Source organism: Physeter macrocephalus, chromosome 9 (genome assembly GCF_002837175.3).
Source record: "Physeter macrocephalus isolate SW-GA chromosome 9, ASM283717v5, whole genome shotgun sequence".
Taxonomy (NCBI): domain Eukaryota; kingdom Metazoa; phylum Chordata; class Mammalia; order Artiodactyla; family Physeteridae; genus Physeter; species Physeter macrocephalus.
Window position 1 is genome coordinate 70,139,295 of NC_041222.1, and position 7,682 is coordinate 70,146,976.

The 7,682-nt window shown below is 37.4% G+C and overlaps 1 non-coding gene across 1 annotated transcript; it reads left to right on the top strand.

The window, feature by feature from the left end:
- The first annotated feature begins 4,016 nt into the window (after positions 1–4,016).
- Positions 4,017–4,121, top strand: LOC112067375 (U6 spliceosomal RNA). The gene has a single exon (XR_002893239.1). It is a non-coding gene; the product is annotated as a U6 spliceosomal RNA (small nuclear RNA).
- The last annotated feature ends 3,561 nt before the right edge of the window (positions 4,122–7,682 follow it).

Here is a 7,682-nt window from a genome sequence, read left to right on the forward strand (position 1 = left end):
TTATATTTTTTTAGATTCCACATGTAAGTGATATCATATAGTATTCATCTTTATCTGACATTTCACTAAGCATAATAGGTCCATCCATACTGCTGCAAATGGCAATGTTCCATTGTTTTTCATGGCTGAGTAGTAACCCATTGCATATATAAATACCAATTCTTTATTGATTCATCTGTTGATGGATACTTGGGTTGCTTTCATATCTTGGCTATTGTAAATAATGCTGCTATGAATATTGGAGTGCGTGTATCTTTTTAAATTAGTGTTTTCAATTTTTTTCGGATATATACTCAGGAGTGGAATTGCTGGATCATATGCTAGTTCTATTTTTAGTACTTTGAAGAACCTCCATACTCTTTCTCATAGTGGCTCCACCAATATAAATTCCCACCAAGAATATACAAGGATTTTCTTTTCTCCACATCCTCACCACAATATATTTGTAGACTTTTCAATGACAACCTTTCTGAGAGGTGTGAGGTGATATCTCATTGTTGTTTTGATTTTCATTTCTCTAATAATTAGGGATGTTGAGCATCTTTCATGTGCCTGTTAGACAGCTGTATGTCTTATTTAGAAAAATGTCTACTCAGGTCTCCTGCCCATTTATTGATTGGTTTGTTTTGTCTGCCCCTAGGTTCTTCATAACCATTTTTTTTTTTAGATTCCATATATATGTGTTAGCATACGGTATTTGCTTTTCTCTTTCTGACTTACTTCACTCTGTATGACAGATTGTAGGTCCATCCACCTCACTACAAATAACTCAGTTTTGTTTCTTTTTATGGTTGAGTAATATTCCATTGTATAAGTAATTACTGATAGGCATGCACTTACTTCCATTTTCTTACTTGTTTTCTGACTGTTTTTGTAGTTCTGTAGTTCTTCTCTGTTCATTTCTCCTTCCTTCTGTTTCTTCCCCTGTGGTTTGATTTGTTTTTCTTTAGTAGTATGCTTGTACTCCTTTCTTTTTAGTTTTTAATGTATCTATTATAGATTTCTGTGGTGACCATGGGATTCATATATGTTGATCTATATCTATATCTACTTGTTTTAAACTGGTATTCATTTCAGTTCAAACACATTCTAAAATATCTACTTATTTTACTCCCCTCCCTCATATTTTGTGTTTTTGATGTTATATTTTACATATTCATGTTCAACAATTAACTGTTTAGTTTAGTGTACCTATAGTTGCTTTGAATTTTTTTTGTTTTTTAATCTTCATACTGGCTTGTTTAAGTGGTTGATCCTTACTCCTTACTATATATTTGCCTTTCCTAATGGGATTTTCCTGTTTCTATAGATTCTTACCTCTTTTCCACTTAGCAAAGACCCTTCAACATTTCTTTGAGGGTGGATTTAGTGTTGATGAACTCTTTTAGTTTTTGCTTATCTGAGAAGTTCTTTACCTCTCCTATTCCAAATGATAATCTTTCTGGGTAGAGTATCCTAGGTTGCAGGTTTTCTCCTTTTAGCACTTTAAATATATCATGCAACTCCCTTCTGGCCTGCAGTGTTTCTATAGAAAAATCAGCTGATAGCCTTATGGAAGTTCCCTTGTAACTGACTCTGTTTTTCTCTTGCTGTCTTTAGAATCCTGGCTTTACCTTTAACTTTTGCCATTTTAATTATATGTCTTGGTGTGGGTCTGTTTGGGTTCATCTTGTTTGGGACCCTCTGTGCCTCCTGTACCTGGATATCTGTTTCCTTCTTCAGGTTTGGGAAGTTTTCAGCCATAATTTCCTCAAATCCCCTCTTCTCTCTCTGCTCCTTCTGGGGCCCCCATAACAGGAATGTTGGTATGCTGAATGTTATCTTAGAGATCTCTTAAACTGTTTTCATTTTTTTATTTGTTTTTCGTTTTGCTGTTCTAATTGGGTGATTTCCATTATTTAACTTCCAGAGTATTTATGCATTCTTCTGTGTCACTTAGTCTGATATTCATTTCTTCCAGTGTGTTTTTTACTTCAGCTATTGAATTCTTCATTTCTGATTGAGTCTTTTTTATATTTTCTAGTTCGTTAATAAACTTTTCACTGTGTACCACTATTCTTTTCCCTAATTCGGACAACATTCTTATTATTACTGCTTTGAGTACTTTATCTCATAAATTGTTTATTTCTGTTTAATTGCTTTTTCAGGGGTTTTCTCTTGCTCTTTCAATTGAGAGTAGTTCCTGTGTAATCATTTTACTTAACTTTCTTTGCCTCTATGAATTTATGTGAAAGTTATCTATTGTATTCTTGAAGCGGTGTTATTATGTGGAAGTGTCCCTATACAGACTGCATGTGCCCAGTGCCTTTGGTGGCAGAGCTGAAACTGACACGGACACAAGTCATGTATTTCCTCAAGGTGAGCTGGCAGCTATCACTTTGATGGAGGTGGGGCTGAAGATGGAAGTTCTAAGGCTAGAATGAGTGTGAGGTGGGGCTTCCCCTCTGCCCAGTGGCCATCACGACCCTATGGGGGGAAGGTCTGATCTCAAGTCGCTGGAGTGGAAGCCCTGAGGGTCTGGCCTGAGCTGGTTCTGTTATCTTTAAGTATGTGTTTTCCCCTCTCTCTGCACCAAGACTTTTGCCCCAGAGTGGGGAAGTACTGAAGCAAGTGGGGCTTGTGAGGGCTCTGGGCTCATGTCAGCTGCAGACAGAAGTCTTAGCTGTCTCTGATGTGCTGCCTATGCAGGCACCCCCAGTTGATTCCCTTGTTCCATTCATACACAGTCTCAGGTTCAAGTCTCCTTTGTCCCCCACAGATGATCACTGCCCCCAGTCTCTGGTGCCACTACCCTGCTGGGGAGCCACACCACAGGGCAGGCGGGACCCAAGTGGACTCTCAGCATGTAACGGGGGGTAAGCTATGGTGGAGCAGTCACCATAAGAAATCTGATGCTCTGCTTGAGAAAGTGCCAATGATGGCTGCTGCCAATCCACCCAGGCTCCTCCCCAGGACCATGTTGCCTCTTAGTTCCTCCCACAGCCGAGTCTTCTCCATGGTCATGGCCACCATGGTTCCAGGGCTGTGCTGTGATGTGGAGCGAGCAGGGCTGGAGTGTTTGTTCAGCTCATGCTGAGACACACAGAGAGGTGGTCCCATGAAACTGGCAGCTGCTAGAACAGATCTCTCTCCACCGTGACTTGGAGCCAAATCAGCATGTGCCTGTTTTTCATGATCAGATTCCAGACTTCACACAGCCCTCCTGTTAGTCCTCCAACCAGTCAGGTCTTCCCCCATATAAGACCCCAGGACAGGGGCACCCAATCTGTGGCTCTCACTGCTCACTCCCAAAAGGGGGATGTCTGCTTGTGAATTTTCCTTTTTCCTCCCCTTCTCCTCCCAGACGCACAGGTGCCAAATTGATCACTTTTCTTCCCTTCCTATCAAATTATGTGTGCATATTTCTTAAAGCCCTGGTTGTACGGGATTCCTTCTACCAATTTCAAGCTAGTTAAAATTGTTCCACGTGTAGATTATTTCTGATGTGTTTGTTGGGGGAGACATGCTCCATATCCTCTCACTCTGCCATCTTCAATCTCTCCCTATTTACAGTTTTTCTAACAATTCTTTTTAAATGATATATTTTGGAGAAATGGATAACACTACAAATATTAAAGGGATACATATCCTAGGTACCGGAATAATTGCCTACTATTTACTACTTCAAACTATACACCTAAAATATCAGTTGATTTATGCTCTTAATGATTCTGACTTAGATATGATTAAAGAGTTTGGAAGCTATGGTTTTGATGAAAATTATTGCTTTCCTAAAATGGTAAGTCAAAAGGTAATTCCTAATTGCCTCTTAGGAAAGACCTTTCATTATTCTTCTGAGTATTATTAACGGCTTCTAAAATCCTACACTCTTAAAGTGATTATAATCATGAACCCTGGAGCCATACTGCATCAGTTTAAAGCTCTGTACCTCCACTCAAGACAGGAGCTGATGTCACTAAACAATCAAGCAAACTTGGGAAAGTTACTTTAGCTCCTTATAAATAAAATGTAGATAAGTGCTCGCTTCAGGAGTACATAGAGTAAAAATTGGAATAATATAGAGATAAGCATGGCCCCTGCGCAAGGATGACATGCAAATTTGTGAAGCATTACATATTTTTCTAGAAGGAATCAACAGCAGAATAACTGAGGCAGAAGAACAGATAAGTGACCTGGAAGATAAAATAGTGGAAATAACTGGCACAGAGCAGAATACAGAAAAAAGAATGAAAAGAATTAAGGACACACTCAGAGACTTCTGGGACAACATTAAATGCACCAACATTCGAATTATAGGGGTCCCAGAAGAAGAAGAGAAAAGGAAATGGACTGAGAAAATATTTGAAGAGATTATAGTGGATCCCATAAAAGATAAATCCAAGGAGAAACATGCCAAGATATATATTAGTCAAACTATCGAAAATTAAATACAAAGAAAAAATATTAAAAGCAGCAAGGGAAAAACAACAACTAACATACAAGGGAATACCCATAAGGTTAAATGCTGAACTTTCAGCAGAAACTCTAAAAGCCAGAAGGGAGAGGCAGGACATATTTAAAGTGATGAAAGGGAAAAACTACAACCAAGATCACTCTACCCAGCAAGGAGGTCATTCAGATTTGACGGAGAAAATAAAAGCTGTACAAACAAGCAAAAGCTAAGAGAACTCAGCACAACCAAACCAGCTTTCCAACAATTGCTAAAGGAACTTCTCAAGGCAGGAAACACAAGAGACGGGAAAGACCTACAATAACAAACCCAAAACAATTACGAAAACAGTAACAGGAACATACATATCGATAATTACCTTAAATGTAAATGACTTAAATGCTCCAACCAAAAGACACAGACTGGCTGAATGGATACAAAAGCAAGATCTGTATATATGCTGTCTACAAGAGACCCACTTCAGACCTAGGGACACATACAGACTGAAAGTAAGGGGATGGAAAAAGATATTCCATGCAAATGGCAGTCGAAAGAAAGCTGGAGTAGCAATTCTTATATCAGACAAAATAGACTTTAAAATAAAGACTGAATACAAAGAAGACACTACATAATGATCAAGGGATCAAACCAAGAAGATATAACAATTGTAAATATTTATGCACCCAACATAGGAGCACCTCAATACATAAGGCAAATGCTAACAGCCATAAAAGGGGAAATCGACAGTAACACAATCATAGGAGGGGACTTTAACAATCCACTTTCACCAATGGACAGATCATCCAAAATGAAAATAAATAAGGAAACACAAGCTTTAAGTGACAAATTAAACAAGATGGAATTAACTGATATTTATAGGACATTCCATCCCAAAACAACAGAATACACTTTCTCCTCAAATGCTCATGGAACATTCTCCAGAATGTTCTCCATTTGTGACCCCATATCTTGGGTCACAAATCAAACCTTGGTAAATTTAAGAAAATTGAAATCAAATCAAGTATCTTTTCCGACCACAACGCTATGAGATTAGATAACAATTACAGGAAAAAAAAAACTGTAAAATATACAAACACATGGATGCTAAACAATACACTACTAAATAACCAAGAGATCACTGAAGAAATCAAAGAGGAAATCAGAAAAAAATGACAATGAAAACACAATGACCCAAAACCTATGGGATGCAGCAAAAGCAGTTCTAGGAGGGAAGGTTATAGCAATACAAACCTACATTAAGAAACAAGAAAAAGCTCAAATAAACAACCTAAACTTAGAGCTAAAGAAATTAGAGAAAGAAGAACAAAAAACCCCAAAGTTAGCAGAAGGAAAGTAATCATAAAAATCAGATCAGAAATAAAAGAAAAAGAAATGAAGGAAACAATAGCAAAGATCAATAAACTTAAAAGCTGGTTCTTTGAGAAGATAAACAAAATTGATAAACCATTAGACCATAAACTCATCAAGAAAAAAATGGAAAAGACTCAAATCAACACAATTAGAAATGAAAAAGGAAAAGTAACAACTGACACTGCAGAAATACAAAGGATCATGAGAGATTACTACAGCAACTCTATGCCAATAAAATGGACAACCTCAAAGAAATGGACAAATTCTTAGAAAAGCAAAACCTTCCAAGACTGAACCAGGAAGAAACAAAGGATCATGAGAAATTAATATAAGCAATTACATGACAATAAAATGGACAACCTGGAAGAAATGGACAAATACTTAGAAAAGGACAACCTTCCGAGACTGAACCAGGAAGAAATAGAAAATATAAACAGACCAATCACAAGCACTGAAACTGAAACTGTGATTAAAAATCTTCCAACAAACAAAAGCCCAGGACCAGATGGCTTCATAGGAGAATTCTATCAAACATTTAGAGAAGACCTAACACCCATATTTCCCGAATTCTTCCAAAATATAGCAGACGGAGGAACACTCCCAAACTCACTCTATGAGGCCACCATCACCCTGATACCAAAACCAGACAAAGATGTCACAAAAAAGAAAACTACAGGCCAATATCACTGATGAACATAGATGCAAAAATCCTCAACAAAATACTAGCAAACAGAATCCAACAGCACATAAAAAGGATCATACACCATGATCATGTGGGGTTTATCACAGGAATGCAAGGATTCCCCAATATATGCAAATCAATGAATGTGAAACACATATTAACATATGGAAGGATAAAAACCATATAATCTCAACAGATGCAGAAAAAGCTTTCAACAAAATTCAACACCAATTGATGATAAATACCCTCCAGAAAGTAGGCACAGAGGGAACTTACCACAACATAATAAGGCCATATATGACAAACCCACAGCCAGCATTGTTCTCAATGGTGTAAAACTGAAAGCATTTCCACTAAGATCAGGAACAAGACAAGGTTGCCCACTCTCACCACTCTTATTCAACATAGTTTTGGAAGTTCTAGCCACAGCAATCAGAGAAGAAAAAGAGATAAAAGGAATCCAAACTGAAAAAGAGAAGTAAAACTGTCACTGTTTGCAGATGACATGATACTGTACATAGAGAATCCTAAAGATGCTACTAGAAAACTACTAAAGCTAATCAATGAATTGGGTAAGGTAGGAGGATACAAAATTAATGCACAGGAATCTCTTGCATTCTTATACACTAATGATGAAAAATCTGAAAGACAAATTAAGGAAACACTCACATTTACCATGGCAACAAAAAGAATAAAATTCCTAGGAATAAACCTACCTAGGAGACAAAAGACCTGTATGCAGAAAACTATAAGACACTGATGAAAGAAATTAAAGATGATACAAACAGATGGAGAGATACAGCATGTTCTTTACTGGAAGAACCAACATTGTGAAACTGACTATACTAACCAAAGCAATCTACAGATTCAGTGAATTCCCTATCAAACTACCAATGCATTTTTCACAGAACTAGACCAAAAATTTCACAATTTGTATGGTAACACAAAACACCTAGAACAGCCAAAGCAATCCTGAGAAAGAAAAATAGAGCTAGAGGAATCAGGTTCCCTGACTTCAGACTATACTACAAAGCTATAGTAATCAAGACAATATGGTACTGGCACAAAAACAGAAACATAGATCAATGCAACAGGATAGAAAGCCCAGAGATAAACCCACGCACATATGGTCACCTTATCTTTGATAAAGGAGGCAAGAATATATAATGGAGAAAAGACAGCCTCTTCAATAAGTGGTGC